Consider the following 21,192-nt stretch of genomic DNA (forward strand, 5'->3'; position numbering starts at 1 on the left):
TTAATGCGTCAGCATGACATAGGTGTGACGTCAGCGGGTCAACTGGGTCGGCCAGGTCAAACCTGACTGGTGGGCCCTGTCTGTTAGTGACTCAGCTAATTAACAGGATTAAATTAACACTAATTAACTGTCGGTGGGGCCTGGGCCCACATGTCAGTGACTAAACTAATTAAAATTAGTTAAAACTAATCCTAAACTAATTAGCAGGCCGGCCCCACCTGTCATAGACTCGGGGGGAAGTCAACCTGGGCCCACACGGGGTCAAACAGGGTCAACTCGCTGGCGTTTAGCCGCCGGCGAGGCCAGACGCGGCGGAGCAGCGTGGGATTTGCACTCCGGCGACCAAAAGGACGGCGGAGACCATCTACGTGATACGGGGAGGGAGCCGCGTCGAGTGGTGGCAGTGGGTGGCGCTGGGGTGGCCGGAAACAACGCCGGCGACGAGTTTGGTGGCGGCCGGAGCTCGGGTAAGGTTGAGCTAGTCGCTAGGGGGCACGGAGAGGCGCGTGGTTTGGTGCGTTGAGCTCCTGGGGGTGCGGTAGGACTAGTGGACAGGGTGGCGCAGCCATTGGGTGGTCGGAGCCTCGTCGGCGACGAGCTCCACGGCGGTGCGTGTAGGTGATCTACGTGCAGTCGCTACGGGGCTCGAGAGAGGAAACAGAGAGGGTGGGGAGGTGGCTGAGCTCACGGGGGTCACGTCGAGGCAGTCGGCGAGGTCGGGGACGAGCTGATGCGGCAGGGACGGCGAAGGGGATCTCCGGTGGCCAGAGTTGAGGACGAGCTCGGTGCAGCGTCTCCGAGGCGAGCGAGCGCTCGGGGCTCGACCTACTCGATGTAATCGACGACGGCGGAGCTCGTGGACACGATGGCGCGGCGCGAGGACGACGGAGGGCGCGGCTACGATGACGGTGCGGCGATAGGGGCGTCGGCCATGGTGGGGAACGGCGAGGGAGAGAAACGGGAGGTGAATGGCGTGTCTAGGGGCTTCGGTGTGCGACATGGAAGCATCCAGGCGTCCAGGGGCGCGGGCGGCAAGTAGGTGGCGCCGTGGAGAGCTCGGGCACGCCGGCGTCACCTCCCTGCCTGCCTGGCGGGGAAGAAGCAGCTGGCTGGCGCGGGCCAGCACAGTGCTGGGCCGCCAGGTGGGCCGGCTGGTGGGTTAGGTGGGCTGCACCAGGTAAGTTCCTCTCTCTCTCTTTTTTCCTGTTTTTTATTTATTCTATTATTTCTGTATCTTCGGGGCTTTATTAAAAATGCTAGGGCATTTCCATAAGTCATAAAATTAATCATGGCTACTGCTTAGAATATAACCAGCAGCAAACATTTTAGTTTATGATTATTTGAGCATTTAAAATATTTTATAGCATTTAAATGCCCAAATGCAAATACTATAAGATTAATCCAATGACCTTAAGATGTCCTAGAAAAATGTGCACCATTTTGTCAGAGGTTTTAACCCAAAACAAAAAGGGTGGGCTTTTTAGAAGGGCATTTCAGGTTCATTGAAAAAGTTTTTAGTAAACCCTAGTTGTTCCAGGGGGGTGCGGGGGTTCTGTCATCCCAATTTCAGTTTTCTGGGGATTTAAGCATGATGCATAGATTCAACCAATCCTAATGCATGACTAACACAGGGATGTGACAATTAAGTTAAAAATAGAGTAACGCTTTAAGCAAGATGACATGATGTAGAGAGATAAATTCATGCAATATGAAATAAACCCCATCTTGTTATCCTCGATGGCAACGATACAATACGTACCTTGCTGCCCCTTCTATCACTGGGAAAGGACACCGCAAGATCAAACCCAAAGCTAAGCACTTCTCCCATGGCAAGAACTACCAATCTAGCTGGCCAAACCAAACAGATAATTCGAAGAGACTTGCAAATATAACTAATCATACATAAAAGAATCCAGAGAAGATTCAAATATTATTCATAGATAGACTTGATCATAAACCCACAATTCATCGATCTCAACAAACACACCGCAAAAAGAAGAAGATTACATCGAATAGATCTCCACAAGAGAGGGGGAGAACTTTGTATTGAGATCCAAAAAGAGAGAAGAAGCCATCTAGCTACTAACTATGGACCCGAAGGTTTGAGGTAAACTACTCACACTTCATCGGAGAGGCTATGATGATGTAGAAGCCCTCCGTGATGACGGCCCTCTCCGGCGGAGCTCCGGAACAGGCCCCAAGATGGGATCTCGTGGATACAGAAAGTTGTGGCGGTGGAATTAGGTTTTTGGCTCCTGTTATGATTGTTTAGGGGTACGTAGGTATATATAGGAGGAAGGAGTACATCGGTGGAGCACCGAGGGGCCCACGAGACAGGGGGCGCGCCCTAGGGGGCCGCGACCCCCACCCTCGTGACCGCCTCTTTGACTCCTTGGAGTAGGGTCCAAGTCTCCTGGATCACGTTCGGTGAGAAAATCACGTTCCCGAAGGTTTTATTCCGTTTGGACTCCGTTTGATATTCTGTTTCTCCGAAATACTGAAATAGGCAAAAAAACAGCAATTCTGGGTTGGGCTTTCGGTTAATAGGTTAGTCCTAAAAATAATATAAAAATGGAAAATAAAGCCCAATATAGTCCAAAACAGTAGATAATATAGCATGGAGCAATCAAAAATTATAGATACGTTGGAGATGTGTCATCCTACAACCACTAGTTTGTTGGATGCTCCGAGAGAAACTGACACTTGTCATTTCAGAGCAACCCATCCTCCGAGGACTTTGAGCGAAAATCATCGAGTGAGGAAAAACCCAAACCCAAACACCTACAAACCCCAAGTGATTGAGCATCACTGAAGAGATTGATCCTACGAGGATCCGACGCTTGTTACCTTTGAAGACTGTGCTTCTTCTAGACGGTTAGGCGTCATGGTCTAGAGCATCCAAGAGGAATTGTAGATCGCCGAGTGACCAAGTTTGTGAAGGTTCGGAAGTCACCTGAAGACTTACCACGAGTGATTGGACGAGGTCTGTGTGACCTTAGTTCAAGGAGAATACGGTGAGGACTGGGTGTCCTGAGCTGCGTGTTCAGGATTGGGTGTCCGGGACTGTGTGTCCTCGAGTTTAAATACTCAGCCGCTCCAACCAGACGTACAACTAAGACAGCAGTTGGAACTGGTCTACCAAATCATTGTCTTCACCAAGCTTACTGGTTCTATTTCCTCACCTCCTTCATTTCCTCATAACTGTGTTGTGTGCTTGTTCATATCTGTGTTTAAAGACTTTGACTGAAGACTTTCTCAATTTCCTCAGTTCAATTTCTCCAGTCTGTTTGTCTTCATCCTATGCTTACGCTACCTGTACTCTGTGCCTGTCTTCATTTCATCATGATGACCATGCTTCTATTCTATTATGTTTACTTTTGAGTACTTATTCCACTGCTAGTAGTTCTTCGCTAAAGAATTTCCTCACCGGCAAATTCCTTAGTGAAGAATTTCATAAAAACCGCCTATTCACCCCCCCTCTAGTCGATATAACGCACTTTCACTAACATCGGCTCCAAGATCACGTAAAGCAGTTTTAACATAGTTTCTTTTAATGGAGCATGGTATAGTGGGTACTCCTGGATCTCCAAGTTTCTTTGGTATTCCACCCTTAAAAGTATAATTAGCAAGAATGGTGGAAATTTCAGCTTCCGGTATTTTCCTTTTATTAGTAACAATATCTTTCATATACTTAGCATAAGGATTCATTTTGAGCATATCAGTTAATCGCATACGCAAAAAGATAGGTCTAATCATTTCAGCAAAGCACTCAAAATCCTCATCATCCTTTTTCTTGGATGGTTTGGGAGGAAAAGGCATGGGTTTCTGAACCCATGGTTCTCTTTCTTTACCATGTTTCCTAGCAACAAAGTCTCTCTTATCATAACGTTGATTCTTTGATTGTGGGTTATCAAGATCAACGGCAAGTTCAGTTTCTATATCATTATTATTGCTAGGTTGAGCATCAACATGAACATTATCATTAACATTATCACTAGGTTCATGTTCATTGCCAGATTGTGTTTCAGCATCAGAAATAGAAATATCATTTGGATTCTCAGGTGTTTCAGCAATAGGTTCACTAGAATCATGCAAAGTCCTATCATTTTTCTTTTTCTTCCTTTTAGAAGGACTAGGTGCGTCTATATTATTTCTCTAAGAATCTTGTTCAATTCTCTTAGGGTGGCCTTCAGGATACAAAGGTTCCTGAGTCATTCTACCAGTTCTAGTAGCCACTCTAACAGCATAGTCATTTTTCTTACTATTTAATTCGTTGAGCAAATCATTTTGAGCCTTAAGTACTTGTTCTACTTGAGTGGTAACCATAGAAGCATGTTTACTAATGAGTTTAAGTTCACCTTTAACTCTAGACATATAGTCACCCAAGTGTTCAAGCATATTTGAATTGTATTTCAATTGTCTACCAAAATAATCATTGAAGTTTTCTTGTTTGACAATAAATTTATCAAACTCATCTAAGCATGGGCTAGCAAACTTAGTAAATGGGCTTTCAGCTTTATCATATCTATAGAGAGAATTTACCTTTACTACCTCTGTCGGGTTATCAAGACCATGTATTTCTTCAATAGGAGATGGATTAAAATTATGCATTTCTTCGTCAGGCGGTAAATTAAGACCATGTATTTCTTTAACAGGAGGTAAATTCTTAACATCCTCAACTTTAATACCCTTTTCTTTCATAGATTTCTTTGCCTCTTGCATATCTTCAGGACTAAGAAATAGAACACCTCTTTTCTTCGGAGTTGGTTTAGGAATAGGCTCAGGAATTGGCTCAGGAGCTGGCTCAGGAAGTGTCCAATTATTTTCATTTGTCAACATATTATTCAATAGAATTTCAGCTTCATCCGGTGTTCTTTCCGTGAAAACAGAACCAGCACAACTATCCAGGTAATCTCTGGAAGCATCAGTTAGTCCATTATAAAAGATATCAAATATTTCATTTTTCTTAAGAGGATGATCAGGCAAGGCATTAAGTAATTGGAGAAGCCTCCCCCAAGCTTGTGGGAGACTCTCTTCTTCAATTTACACAAAATTATATATTTCTCTTAAAGCAGCTTGTTTCTTATGAGCAGGGAAATATTTAGCAGAGAAGTAATAAATCATATCCTGGGGACTACGCACACGACCAGGATCAAGAGAATTAAACCATATCTTAGCATCACCCTTTAGTGAGAACGGAAATATTTTAAGGATATAAAGGTAGCGAGATTTCTCATCCTTAGTGAACGGGGTGGCTATATCATTTAATTTAGTAAGATGTGCCACAACAGTTTTAGATTCATAGCCATAGAAAGGATCAGATTCAACCAGAGTAATTATATCAGGATCAACAAAGAATTCATAATCCTTATCAGTAACATAGATAGGTGAACTAGCAAAAGCAGGGTCAGGTTTCATTCTAGCATTAAGAGATTGTTGCTTCCATTTAGCTAATAACCTCTTGAGCTCGTATCTATCGTTGCAAGCTAAAATAGCTCTAGCAGCTTCTTTTTCCAGAACATAACCCTCGGGAACAACAGGCAATTCATATTTATTAGGGGGAGAGTCTTCATCATCACTTTCATCAATATTATTAGTTTCAATAATTTCATTCTCTCTAGCCCTAACAAGTTGTTCATCAAGAAATTAACCAAGTGGCACAGTAGTATCAAGCATAGAAGCAGTTTCATCATAAGTATCATGCATAGCATAAGTGGCATCATCAATAACATGCGACATATCAAAACGAGTAGCAGAAGCAGGTTTAGGTGTCGCAAGCTTACTCAAAACAGAAGGTGAATAAAGTGCAGAGCTAGATGGCAGTTCCTTACCTCCCCTCGTAGTTGAGGGATAAATTGTTGTCTTAGCGTCTTTCAAGTTCTTCATAGTGACCAGCAGATATAAATCCCAAGTGACTCAAAGAATAGAGCTATGCTCCCCGGCAACGGCGCCAGAAAATAGTCTTGATAACCCACAAGTATAGGGGATCGCAACAGTTTTCGAGGGTAGAGTATTCAACCCAAATTTATTGATTCGACACAAGGGGAGCCAAAGAATATTCTCAAGTATTAGCAGCTGTGTTGTCAATTCAACCACACCTAGAAACTTAATATCTGCAGCAAAGTATTTAGTAGCAAAGTAATATGATATTAGTGGTAATGGTAGCAAAAGTAATATTTTTGGTATTTTGTAGTGATTGTAACAATAGCAACGGAAAAGTAAATAAGCAGAGAACAGTACATGGAAAGCTCGTAGGAAATGGATCGATGATAGAGAATTATGCCGGATGTGGTTCATCATGTAACAGTCATAACCTAGGGTGACACCGAACTAGCTCCAATTCATCAATGTAATGTAGGCATGTATTCCGAATATAGTCATATGTGCTTATGGAAAAGAACTTGCATGACATCTTTTTTCCTACCCTCCCGTGGCAGCGGGGTCCTAATGGAAACTAAGGGATATTAAGGCCTCCTTTTAATAGAGTACCAGACCAAAGCATTAACACATAGTGAATACATGAACTCCTCAAACTACGGTCATCACCGGGAGTGGTCCCGATTATTGTCACTTTGGGGTTGCCGGATCATAACACATAGTAGGTGACTATAGACTTGCAAGATAGGATCAAGAACTCATATATATTCATGAAAACATAATAGGTTCAGATCTGAAATCATGGCACTCGGGCCCTAATGACAAGCATTAAGCATAGCAAAGTCATAGCAACATCAATCTCAGAACATAGTGGATACTAGGGATCAAACCCTAACAAACAAACTTGATTACATGATAAATCTCATCCAACCCATCACCGTCCAGCAAGCCTACGATGGAATTACTCACGCACGGCTGTGAGCATCATGAAATTAGTGATGGAGGAAGATTGATGATGACGATGGTGACGGATTCCCCTCTCCGGAGCCACGAATGGACTCCAGATCAGCCCTCCCGAGAGGTTTTAGGGCTTGGCGGCGGCTCCGTATCGTAAAACGTGATGAATCCTTCTCTCCTATTTTTTTTCTCCCCAAAAGTGAATATATAGAGTTGGGGTCGAGGTCGGAGGAGCTTCAGGTGGCCCATGAGGTAGGGGGGCGCGCCCAGGGGGCAGGCGCGCCCCCACCCTCGTGGATAGGGTGTGGACCCCCTGGTCTTCATCTTTTGCAAGGATTTTTTATTATTTCCAAAAAGACGTTCCGTGAAGTTTCAGGTCATTCCGAGAACTTTTGTTTCTGCACATAAATAACACCATGGCAATTTTGCTGAAAACAGCGTTAGTCCGGGTTAGTTCCATTCAAATCGTGCAAGTTAGAGTCCAAAACAAGGGCAAAAGTGTTTGGAAAAGTAGATACGACGGAGACGTATCATCTCCTCAAAACTTCGTTTGACGTGTTCTGATCCACTGTGAGTTGGTATGAATCTGCTTGAATCCGCAGTGCTTGGGCACTTAAAACGGCCCACTTTGCAGCCATCTTGGTGTTTTCTGCTGCCAAATCCGCCTTGGCTTGCGCTATATCATCACGCAACTTAGCTACCTCTGCCTTGTGCTGCTCCTGGTTGTCTCGGGTTACCTCAACCTCCATTACAGTCATTAGAGCATCCAACAGATCTGTTAAAATTTGAGCTGGCGGGTGCGCTGAACCGCCAGCCCCGGCTGCTGTTGCCACTACTGCACTAGAAGTCATAGCCGCGGCGGCTGTCGAACCAAGAACCGGTTGGGTGCCAGCCATGAAGATCGCCATCCTGTTCGGTGGCTCACAGGGGTCCTGAATACTGTCGCCATCGGAACAGCCCCCAAGCCGCCCGTCTTGTAGCTGATACATTGAGTTGGCCTCGCCCATGGATGACTCATCATCAGAGTAGATGGTCGTCTCACCGCCAGACACAGAGCCTTCTAACTCAGCCCCATGGGTGAACCCAACGAAACATGCTTTATAGCGGGTTGAACCCGGGCGGATCGTGCACGCTGAGCCGTCTCGATGATGTCAGTGCAGATGTCCGGCTTAGGGCCCGGTTCGCCGATCTTGTCGATGAAGACGTGGATTCCACCGATGGGGACCCGGTACCCATACTAAATTGAGCTGACCTCGGGGGCCCAGCCTGCATCGTCGATTTAGAGCTTGCCGCAACGACTCTTGGTCATCCGGCCCACAACATATCCCTTGAGCCCTTCGAAGCTGACCTTTAAGAACTCAAGACCACCGTGCGCTGGCCCCACGATGGGCGCCAACTGTCGTGGAATTTTCACGGCAGATGTCCTTGTAGAAGGACTTAGTTGTGGAGACATTGCGACGAGGTTAGCTTAAAGGGTTTAAACGGGACAAAGGACATAGAGAGTTTATACTCGTTCGGCCCCTTGCGGTGAAGGTAAAAGCCTACTCTAGTTTGAGGTGGTATTGCTAGGGTTTTAATTACCAGGGAGCGAATATGCTTTGCCTGACTTTCGACTTGTTGTTTCTTGCCCTAAGCCGCTGTCGGGTCGTCCCCTTATATACATGGGTTGACGCCCTGCGGCCTGACTCCGACGAGGGAGGGGCGATGAGACGACGCGGCTTTGGCTCGCTCCAGTGCTTATAGTCGTCGCTAGGTGGTCTACCGACCTGGATGTAAATTTTACTTCTAGTATTCTTTGTACTACCTTGATAGTTGAATATATCAGAAGTTTTCTCGAGAAAAAAATAAAAAATGAGAAAGAAGGGGGATTGTTGGGCAAAGGCCGAGGTGGACAACAGAACCCTTGTTAAGTTAGTGCTCTCATTCGAACTGTTTTTCTTCATCACCATGCTAATTGTCCCTCCTAGCACTGTTCGAAATGTCAGCAAGCTTGAATGTGTCTTCCTTTGGATGGGAATGGACAAGACCACGGTGCAAAATGCAAAGTTAGTTGGGACATGGTGTGCCAACCGCTAGATTTTGGGGGCCATAGATAAGTCCGCAAGGGCCCTTAGGCTAAGATGATTATGGTTCGAATGGAAGGAACCATCAAAGATGTGGGTAGGTTTGGGTAGCCTATGCGATGAAATGCACTTTGACTTATTCTACACCTCCACAACCATCATCATAGGCAATGGTTGTAAGTGCATCTAGTGCCACCCCTAGTTGGTTTTGGAGTATTGACGACAAACCTGGTTGAGGGACTAATGTGTTTGTGAGAATTGCAGGATAACACAGGTAGTAGTCCCTCATTGATTCGGTTTACCTAAAAATGGATGAAGACATTGAAGACAAAGGTGGTATGTGAAGGTATTCACATTGAAGACTATGACAAGAGAAGACATCGCGTGAAGACTATGGAGCGCGAAGACTTAGTTGTTTTGTTGTTTCCTTTTCTTCTTTGTTGAGTCATAGGAACCACCATACTGTTAAGTGGGGTCCAAGTGAACCAGTCAGAATGACTGAAGTGATGCTTAACCAAAATCCTATGTCTTCGAGCGAAGACAATGAGAGCAAATCTTATCCAGAGTTGGATAAGTCAACTTTTCTTGTAGCCCAAGTAAAGTTGCCGTGTGTGTTTGAAATCTGACGTTGGAACATGTGTCAGTTCCTTAGTGACCCAGGGTTATTCCGGACAAATCAGGTTGGGTTGCCTAGTGGCTATAAATAGCCCACCCCTTACACCATAAATTGGTTGGCTGCTCAGAGTTAGTGCACGGCTTTTGTCGTTTGAGAGCAACCCACCTCGAAGCCTTTGAGAGAGAAATCCTTGCGAAGACAAAGCCCTAAACACCCAGAGCCAAAGAGTGTTAGGCATCACTTAAGTCTTCCTGTCTGTGTGATCTGAAAACTTATTACACTTGAGGACTGTGAATCCTCCAGCCAGTTAGGCGTCGCGTTCTGAGCATCCAAGAGTCATTGTGGATCGCCAGTGAACGAAGTCTGTGAAGGTTTGGAAGTCTACCTTGAAGACTTACCAGAGTGATTGGGTGAGGACTGTGTGTCCTTAGCTCAAGGGGAATAAGGTGAAGACACGGTCTTCTGAGTTAAATCTCAGCCTCCCTAACTAGATGTATAGTTGTCACAGCAACTAGAACTGGTCCAACAAATCATTGTCTTCAATGAGCAACTGGTTCTATCCTTTTCATCTCTTTATTTACAGTTGGTCCTTGTGAAGTCATTGCCTGTTTGCATTATCTTTTGTCTTCACTGAGTGACTGCTTGTTCTGATTGGCTTCATACTATCTTCCATCCCGATCTATACTGCCTAGCTGCTATTAGTCTTTGTGCTTTCACTTCATTGAATACTTGACTATGGCTTGCCTAGTGTAGTCTACCTTCCGCTACATGGTAATAGGCCGCTACATGGTAATAGGTTTATTTCTATCGTTTGTCTTCGAAACTTATATGTTTTGAAGACTTTCGTAAAAATCGCCTATTCACCCCCCTCTAGTCGATCACTAGCACTTTCAATTGGTATCAGAGCAAGGTACTCCCTCTGTGTGATTCGGTTTAACCACCTGGAGTTTTAGCTATGTCGACCGCAGGGATAATCAAAGTCTCCGTTGCGTGCCCCGTCTTTGATGGAACTGAATATCCCTACTGGAAGAATAAGATGTGCATGCATCTTGAAGCCATTGATGTCGACCTCTGGTATGTCATCAAGAATGGCGTTCCCAAGGCTGGTGAAGGTGTCACCGCTGCTGATGTCAAGAAGTTCGTTCAACTGGACTCCACTGCCAAAAACATCATCGGTGGTCATCTGACCAAAGGGTAGTATGGCTGTGTGAGTGCTCTGGAAACATCTAAGCTAGTCTGGGACTGGTTCTCCAAGGTCAACGAAGGCGTTTCAACCCAAAGAGATCAAAGGATCAGTGTCCTTCACAACCTCTTCAACCACTTCAAGAGAAACGACAATGAAAATGTTCACTCACGTTTGATCGCCTTACTGACATCACAAATGAGCTTCAAGCTCTCGGCGCTACTGAGATCACCAAGCATGAAATCGTCAAGACACTCCTGAGATCACTTGACAGCTCATTTGACACCCTAGCCCTGATGATTCAAGAACGCCCTGACTTCAAGACACTCGATTCGTCTGACATACTTGAAAGGCTCAACACACATGAGTTTCGGCTTTTTGAGAAAAGAGATATCTACGGTCCCAACTATGGCCGAACTCGGGCCTTGAAGGCAAAAGCTGTCTCCTCATCTGAAGAACAATCTGACTGCAGTTCTGATGATCCTGAAGACATTGGAAAGGAGCTTGCTATGCTTGTGAAGAAGTTCCAAAAATTCACCAAGAAGAAAGGCTTCAGAAAGTCTTCACGATCAATCTCAAGGAATGATGAAGCTTCTGCTCATGACTACAAGAAGAGAACATGCCACAAGTGCAAGAAACCTGGTCACTACATCTCTGAGTGTCCATAGTGGGACAATAAGAACAAGAAGAAGAAGAAGAAGAAGAAGAAGAAGAAGAAGAGCAAGGAATATGATTCTGACGACAAGAAGAAGAAGAAGAAATACTCAAAGTCTTCTTCCAAGTCTTCCTCAAAGTCTTCATCACACAAGAAGAGCTCATCTGGCAAGGCTCGTGCGTTTGTTGGCAAGGAAATGGATTCAGAGGAGGAGTCTGCTTCTGAGGAGGCGGAGGTGGAGTCTGAGGAGGAGTCCGACTCTGGCGTTGCAAGTCTGGCTACAACCTATGTTGGCAAGTCCTTCTTCAACACTAAAGACAATGACTTCATCACCGACGCCGATGCTGATGACAAGGACAACTCCGCTCCCACCTACTGCTTCATGGCATGCGGTGCAAGGTAAACTCACGCACCACTCACTATCAAACATCAAGTGAATATGACTCTGATTGTGGTTCCAAACCCAGCTACAAAACACTTTCTAAAATTGCAACTGAACAACAGAAAGCTATGGAACATATTCAAAAACTGTTAGACAAAAGCGATGACCTGTTAGACACTGAAATGACTCGATCTCAGTCCTTAATTGAAGACATAAAAAATCTTCATGTTAAGTATGAGGAACTTGAAAGTCGTCATGAAACACTCTCAACAACTCATGAAAAGCTTTCCTATGATTATCTTCAAAGGAAGCAAGATCTTGAGAAATTGAGAACGGCTCATGAAGATCTTCAAAAGGAAAACGAGTCACTTCGCGCCAAATAGATCAGTCCCGCTCAGGAAGGATTTGAACCACCATGTCTTAAGTGCATTGAGCGTGACAATGCTACTTCTGTTGCTGGATGTTCTACTGCTGCTACTGTTGCAATATCTTCAACTATTGATGTGGTAACTAACCCCTCTGCTGAGGATGCCACTGCTATTGCTGATGAAAATGCTAGGTTGAAGACATTGCTTGAAATAGGGATGTACAAAAGTCTCAAAGGGCATCAGACACTATATGATGTTCTCAAAATATAGATCCTGAACCAAAACCCTAGGAAAGAGGGTGTTGGGTTCAACAGGAAAATGAATGTTGATGGCTCTTACTGGAAACCTGAGCAGTACCCCAAAACCACATGGGTTGCTGCAAAGGAACCTTCAGTGGATCCATCAACCCTATCTGGCTTCACTTGTACTAATCCCATTGTCATTGATGAATCCTTTGATGCAAGCTATAAACTGTTTAAGAATCAGAAGGGTGAAGTGTTTGCCAGGTATATTGGTACTAACTGCAGGAATGGGCCACCTATGAAGAAAGTCTGGGTGCCGAAAAAGTGTCTGGAAAATCTTCCTGTGAATGTCGTCATGACACCACAATTGAAGAAGACAAACCCCAGACCACATGCTTCATATGGTCCAAAGGCTTCATACATACAGAGGACTCACCTGAGTTGCACTAACGCAAATGTTTTGCAGGGAAACCGTACTCAGGTCTATGAATACGAGCGTGTTTCATCGGACCGCCATGTTCATAAGACCCAGAACTACTCTGCTTATTCTTATGAGTACTATTCTCCACCTGCTAGACTATTTGCTAGGGCTCCCAAGCCAAAGTTCTCAGATGCTGCACTTAGACTCATTGCTTCGAAGCCACCCTTGAAGATGTGGGTGGCTAAGAAAGCTTAACTCTCTTTTGCAGGGAAGGGTCTCCAGTCAAAAATCAAATGCGTCTGAAGCTATTGCTGGGGACCTTAAACATCTTGTAGGGCACAAGATCAAATGCCCAAATGGTCTTATTATGTATTTTGTTCCTGAGTCGCTTGCTACCTGCCCTATCAGTCCTAACCTCGATCTAAGCTTTCATAATCCACTTGCTCGTCAAATGTTTATGCTTCACAATTCTCTTCGTGAAGCCTATCCCCCTAACTGCACTGTAGGGTATGACACCAGCTGCTTCAGAATGGATTTATTGATAGTGGATGTACTAATCACATGACTGGCAAGCGAAGTCTTCTCATGGACTCAACTCTACATCCATCTAACAAAAGTCACATCACATTTGCTGATACTGGCAAAAGCAAGGTATTGGGTCTAGGTAGAGTTGCAATCTCAAAAGATCAGCACATGGATAAAGTGATGCTTGTCGAATCCCTTGGTTTCAACTTAATGTCCGTCTCAATGCTTTGTGATTTGAACATGATTGTGATATTTGGAAAATATCGTTGCCTAGTTCTAATGGAATCTGACAAGTCTCTAGTCTTTGAAGGGTATCGGAAAGATGATTTGTACATGGTAGATTTCTCAGCAGGACCACAGCTCGCCGTATGTCTTCTTGCAAAAGCTTCAGAATGCTAGCTCTAGCATCGAAGGCTAGGGCATGCTGGCATGAGGAATTTGCACACTCTTGCAAAGAAGAAGCATATCATAGGCATCGAGGGCGTCAAGTTCAAGAAGGATCACTTATGCGGTGCCTGCGAAGCTGGAAAGATGACGAGGGCCAAGCATCCCTCGAAGACAATCATGACAACGACTCAACCCTTCGAACTGCTACACACGGACCTCTTTGGTCCTACTCACTACTCAACTCTTACTACTACTGCTTGTCTCTATGGCTTCCTCATTGTTGATGATTATTCAAGATATACATGGGTGTTGGGTAACGTAGTAATTTCAAAAAAAATCCTACGCACACGCAAGATCATGGTGATGCATAGAAATGAGAGGGGAGAGTGTGATCTACGTACCCTTGTAGATCGATAACGGAAGAGTTAGCACAACGTGGTTGATGTAGTCGTACGTCTTCACGGCCCGACCGATCAAGCACCGAAACTACGACACCTCCGAGTTCTAGCACACGTTCAGCTCGATGACGATCCCCGGACTCCGATCCAGCAAAGTGTCGGGGAAGAGTTCCGTCAGCACGATGGCGTGGTGACGATCTTGATGTACTACCGTCGCAGGGCTTCGCCTAAGCACCGCTACAATATTATCGAGGACTATGGTGGAAGGGGGCACCGCACACGGCTAAGAATATGATCACGTGGATCAACTTGTGTCTCTAGGGGTGCTCCCTGCCTCCGTATATAAAGGATCAAAGGGGGGGTGCGGCCGACCAGGACAGGGCGCGCCAGGAGGAGTCCTACTCCCTCCGGAAGTAGGATTCCCCCCCTTTCCTAGTTGGAATAGGATTCGGGTGGGGGGAAAGAGGAGAGAGAGAAGGAAGGGGGGCGCCAGCCCCCTCTCCTTGTCCTATTCGGACTAGGGGGGGAGGGGCGCGTGGCCCAGCCCTGGCCACCTCTCCTCTCTTCCACTAAGGCCCACTAATGCCCATATTCCTCCCGGGGGGTTCCAGTAACCTCCCGGTACTCCGGTAAAATCCCGATTTCACCCGGAACACTTCCGATATCCAAATATAGGCTTCCAATATATCAATCTTTATGTCTCGACCATTTCGAGACTCCTCGTCATGTCCGTGGTCACATCCGGGACTCCGAACAAACTTCGGTACATCAAAATGCATAAACTCATAATATAACTGTCATCAAAACCTTAAGCGTGCGGACCCTACGGGTTCGAGAACAATGTAGACATGACCGAGACACGTCTCTGGTCAATAACCAATAGCGGAACCTGGATGCTCATATTGGCTCCTACATATTCTACGAAGATCTTTTATCGGTCAGACCGCATAACAACATACGTTGTTCCCTTTGTCATCGGTATGTTACTTGCCCGAGATTCGATCGTCGGTATCTCAATACCTAGTTCAATCTCGTTACCGGCAAGTCTCTTTACTCGTTCCGTAATACATCATCTCACAACTAACTCATTAGTTGCAATGCTTGCAAGGCTTATGTGATGTGCATTACCGAGAGGGCCCAGAGATACCTCTCCGACAATCGGAGTGACAAATCCTAATCTCGAAATACGCCAACCCAACATGTACCTTTGGAGACACCTGTAGAACACCTTTATAATCACCCAGTTACGTTGTGACGTTTGGTAGCACACAAAGTGTTCCTCCGGTAAATGGGAGTTGCATAATCTCATAGTCATAGGAACATGTATAAGTCATGAAGAAAGCAATAGCAACATACTAAACGATCGGGTGCTAAGCTAATGGAATGGGTCATGTCAATCAGATCATTCACCTAATGATGTGATCCCGTTAATCAAATAACAACTCTTTGTCCATGGTTAGGAAACATAACCATCTTTGATTAACGAGCTAGTCTAGTAGAGGCATACTAGTGACACTCTGTTTGTCTATGTATTCACACATGTATTATGTTTCCGGTTAATACAATTCTAGCATGAATAATAAACATTTATCATGATATAAGGAAATAAATAATAACTTTATTATTGCCTCTAGGGCATATTTCCTTCAATGGGTGCATATAATTCTCTACAAGACTGAAGTGCAGGATGTCTTCAGACGCTTCGCCAATCGAGCCATGAATAACTATGGTGTCAAGATCAAGCACATCCGAAGTGACAACGACACTAAATTCAAGAACACCAGCCTCGACACTTATCTTGATACATTGGGCATCACTCATGAGTTCTCAGCCCCGTACACGCCACAGCAGAATGGCATCATGGAACGCAAGAACAGAACACTCATTGAGATGGCTCGGACAATGCTCGATGAATACAAGACTCCAAGGAAGTTCTGGCCTAAAGCCATAGATACTGCATGCCATGTCATCAACCGTGTTTATCTTCACAAGCTTCTGAACAAAACATCCTATGAACTCCTCATTGGTAAGAAGCCAAATGTTAGTTACTTCAGAGTATTTGGTGCCAGGTGCTGGATCAAGGATCCTCATCACACTTCAAAATTTGCACCGAAAGCACATGAAGGTTTTATGCTTGGTTACGGAAAGGATTCGCACTCCTACAGAGTCTTCAACCTCTTTCACTATAAATTGGTTGAAACTGTGGATGTGCGGTTCGATGAGACTAACGGCTCGCAAAGAGAGCACCTGCCAAATGTGCTAGATGAAATTCCACCCAGTGAATCCATCAAGCTTATGGGAACTGGAGAAATCATACCGTCTGAAGTACAGCCTGAAGAGGAACTTATCATCTGTGCACCTGATCAACCTGAATACAATGCTCAGCCTGAAGACAATCCTTCAAATGACGACAATGATCAGCAAGAGCAAAATCTTCGTCCAGTTCATCCTCGTGTTGCAAATGAAGTACAGATTGAGAAGATAATCGATAGCATCAATGCACCTGGTCCACTCACTCGATCAAGGGCAACACAACTAGCAAATTTCTGTGGACACTTTGCATTCGTCTCAATATCAGAACCCAAGAAAGTTGATGAAGCCTTCATGGAACCTGAATGGATTCAAGCTATGCAAGAAGAGCTTCAATAGTTTGAGCTGAATAATGTATGGGAACTGGTCAAGCGTCCTGATCCTCATAAGCACAATATCATAGGCACTAAATGGATATATCGCAACAAGCAAGATGAGCATGGTCAAGTTGTCAGAAACAAGGCTTGTCTCGTTGCTCAAGGATACACTCAAGTTGAAGGAATTGATTTCGATGAAACATTTGCTCCTGTGGCTAGGCTTGAAGCCATACGCATACTACTAGCCTATGCAAATCATGATAACATCCTTCTGTATCAAATGGATGTGAAGAGTGCTTTTCTCAATGGCAAGATTGAAGAAGAAGTGTATGTTGCACAACCGCCTGTCTTTGAAGATCCAAAACATCCTGACATGGTTTACAAGCTCAACAAGGCACTGTATGGCCTCAAACAAGCCCCTCGTGCTTGGTATGACACACTCAAAGACTTCCTGAAGAGCAAAGGCTTCAAACCTGGTTCCCTGGATCCCACACTCTTCACGGAGACATATGATGGTGAACTGTTTGTGTGCCAAATATATGTGGATGACATTATCTTCGGCTGCACTAATCAGAAATACAGTGATAGGTTTGGATACATGATGCAAGAGCAATATCAGATGTCCATGATGGGTGAGCTGAAGTTCTTCCTTGGTCTTCAAATACGGCAGCAACGCAACGGCATCTTCATATCTCAAGAGAAATACCTCAAAGATTGCCTGAAGAAGTTTGGAATGCAAGACTGCAAAGGTTATACGACGCCAATGCCTACCAAGAGTCATCTAGATTCTGACGCCAATGGTAAAGAGTTCGATCAAAAGGTATACCGCTCCATGATTGGTTCTTTGCTTTACTTATGTGCATCTAGGCCAGATATCATGCTTAGTGTTTGCATGTGTGCCCGATTCCAAGCGGCACCAAAGGAATCGCATCACTTAGCTGTGAAGCGAATTCTTTGATATTTGGCTTACACCCCAACACTAGGATTATGGTATCCAAAGGGCTCAGAGTTTGATCTAGTTGGATTCTCGGATGCTGATTATGCTGGTGACAAGGTGGATCGCAAGTCTACATCAGGCACATGTCACTTTCTGGGACGATCACTTGTGTGTTGGTCTTCAAAGAAGCAGAACTATGTATCTCTCTCCACTGCTGAATCTGAATACATTGCTGCTGGATCTTGCTGCGCTCAGCTTCTATGGATGAAGCAAACACTCAAAGACTATGGCATTCATCTGAAGCAAGTGCCACTCTACTGCGACAATGAAAGCGCCATCAAGATCGCCAACAACCCAGTTCAGCACTCGAAGACAAAGCACATTCAGATTTGTCATCACTTTCTCAGAGATCATGTCATGAAGGAAGATATTGATATCATTCACGTCAGCACTGAAGAGCAACTGGCAGATATCTTCACAAAGCCCTTGGATGTGAAAAGGTTTTTCAAGTTGCGGTGTGAGCTAAATATCTTGGAATCCTCAAATGTCATGTGATCATGCACACATCCTAACACTTATGCATATTGATGACTTAGATGTGCAAACACACGAAGTAACGTATATCTTCAACTAATGAAGACTTACACTCTAAGTGTGAATACATTAACACGGAATTTGACTTCGGAGCGCCATGATAATTGTGCGTCGTGTCTGGGTCTAATACTTCCTATACGGTGGGTAACGCCACCACCAAACTTGTGTTTGGAATACTTTTTGTTGGTGTTACATTTGCAAAGTCTTCGCATTTTGTTTGTCTTCAATGTTAACATGGCTTCATGTTTATCTTCAATGTACTGATTTGGTTTCTGTCCTCTACAGCATTCACTTATAGCTATGTCTTCTAGTTGAATTTTTTGAACTAAGCGAATGTGATCGGACCCTGACCTTTCTATGCTCCTGTCTTAAGTCTATCTATCCAAATCATATGCATTCTATTGAAACTGTCGAATGTCTTTGCTGCGTCCTTGTCAGCAGAAGATACAGAGACAAACATTAAATCTGTTTTAAATGCTCAATCCTTTTTACCTGAAACTCGGAGAAGCGGGAACGACCACCCGACAATCCAGGCGTGCGTGGGAACATGGAACAACCTCCAATGTGTTGCGTGATCGCCATGTGTCCTTCAGATGTGAACCGCCAGGGGCACCTGCGTAATAACGTTGTGCTGTCCCTGTCCCTATAAATACACGCCTCACCCCAGTCATTATCTCTTCTTCCACTTCTCTCTCTCGCACAAACCCTAGCGCCACCTCTAGCCCTCGACGACATTGGCGACGAAGCGCTTAGCTGCCGCGACCTCACCGACGCCGTCCTCACGCCGGCCGCGGACATCGTCTTCTCCGCCGTCGCCGTAGGTGTCCTCCGTCGCCAAGTTAGGGCACGGAAGATCGAACTGCTCGGCCTCATCTCCTACTATGTCTAGCAGTTCCTCGAGTGGTAAATAAAAACTCTTTTTATAGTCCTTTTGATCTGATAGATTCATCCTTTTCAACCGCAAGCGGTTTCTGTTCCTACAAAGTTGAATCTATCTCGTTCTGCATCTCATAGCATGCCAAGTATGTTCACTTATGCTTCACGAAGTAGTTAGATTCCTCACTTGTACTTATTCATGGATTCGTACAAATCTGGAACCAACTCTCTATATATGAGTGAATGTCTTCACACTATGAGGTCAGTGTCTTCTAAAACTGATTTATCTTCAAAATCTTCTAAGAATGCATATGACCTGTTCCCCTTCCCTCGCATCTCTAATGCTGTCACAGGTACATGTCTGTGGGAGAATCCCTTGATTCTCATAGTCTGGATTCATTTGCAGAGTTCTTACAGCATCACATAAATTCTCCTGAAGCCAGTTCCTGTCTAACCAGTAGACAGAAGACTTTGACAGTATTGAAGCCTTTCAGTCTAAACTTCATGGCAACAGAAAAAATCAGTCAGGAAGGGCGGCAGACAGCACCGTGGAAACACTGGTAAGGACCTGCCACCGGATCTCTATGAGTTATACAAGTCAGATCCAGAAGAGACCTATGGAGAACGCAAGAATCGAATCCAATGGATTCGAAGACATTGGGCAGAGGAATGGTTCAAGTACAGATTCGTCACCGATGAATATGCTGAGAAGAATGCCATAAAGGGCCCCTGGGGAGATATAATATACAAAGGTCTTCAACCCAAGTCAAAGTCCGAAGCTATTGCTCAGGGCTTCTACCCCTGCATGATTCGTGGACCTCAGCCTGCTAATGCCGACCCATCCTCTCTGTTATGGTGTCGTGAAGAAAATCTCTTCAAGCGCAACTATCAGGCTGCAAAGAACTCGGCCAAGGAAAACAAGAAGTCATTGGGATTAGACTTCAACCCAGGCCCCTCTGCACCACGTGCTGACGGCACACGCGAAGCTGAACCCAATCTTGTTGGGCCCTTCTACAACTTAGAAGGTCTCATCACTCACATTCAGGTTCAAGGGGCAGCTGTGGACCACTCTGCAGATGACGCTGATTCTGACGAAGCGCCTGCACCATCGAAGCTTGTGAAGCAAAAGAAAACAAAGGCTTTGAAGCCCCCTTCTGCACCAAAGGTCTCATGGGCGAAGCCTCTGGCCACTGCACCTCCTGAAGTCAGTGTGCAGTGTGAAGATCTCTCACGCATCTCCAAGTCTGACAAGTTGAAAAAGCCCATGCAACCCACTGGTCAAGCACTGACTCCTGCTGCTATTTTGAGAAACGAGAATGACGTCATTGATCTGTCCAGCGACGACGATCTTGGTGATGACGCTCTTGAGCAATTGATAAAGAGCAAGCAAGAGGCGGAAATCTTCAATAATCTTCCCCTCTTTGATGTGGAGATCCTGTACAAGTTTATTGATGAGTGGTTTGACAGCCCAGATCTCTTGATGATCTTCAGCTCCCAATTGGCCTCAGCGTCTCTTTCCATGAAGCCATTGCTCCTGAGCTGGCTCTTGCACAAAAGATTGTTGAGCTGAAGCACAAAATTGACTATGAAAAGGCTCAGTTCAAGAAGCACATGGCCAAGCTCAATGTTGAAGACATTCAAAACTTCAAGGTCATGATGCATGAGCTCAAGGAGGCATTCCACAAGAAACGAGAAGAAGCAAAAGGTTCTCGTGAGAGCATGAAGAATCTAGCTGCCAAATGTGTTCAAGGATACAATGAAGCTGAAAAGCGCAAGGCTTTGGGGCGACCAGGCATCGACCCCAGAATGGCTACCAAGAAGAAGAAGAAGAAGCCAGCTGTGGCCGAACCAGAAGCATCAAGGAAGGAAGAACCTCGCATTGTCTTCCCGGCCAGTATAACAGGCTCGAAGCCTAAGGTCCCCACAGTGGCTTCAGAGTTCAAGAAAACTAGAGCAGCTGAAGCCGAAGCCAGAAAGCGCAAGACCAAAGCCACCACTGATGATGCTCCACCAACCAAGAAAAGAAAAACAGAGAAGAGAGACCGGGCTGCTTCCATAGAGCCCCTTGCTGTCGAGACAATTTC

The sequence above is a fragment of the Triticum aestivum genome, chromosome 4A (assembly GCF_018294505.1).
Source record: "Triticum aestivum cultivar Chinese Spring chromosome 4A, IWGSC CS RefSeq v2.1, whole genome shotgun sequence".
Taxonomy (NCBI): Eukaryota; Viridiplantae; Streptophyta; class Magnoliopsida; order Poales; family Poaceae; genus Triticum; species Triticum aestivum.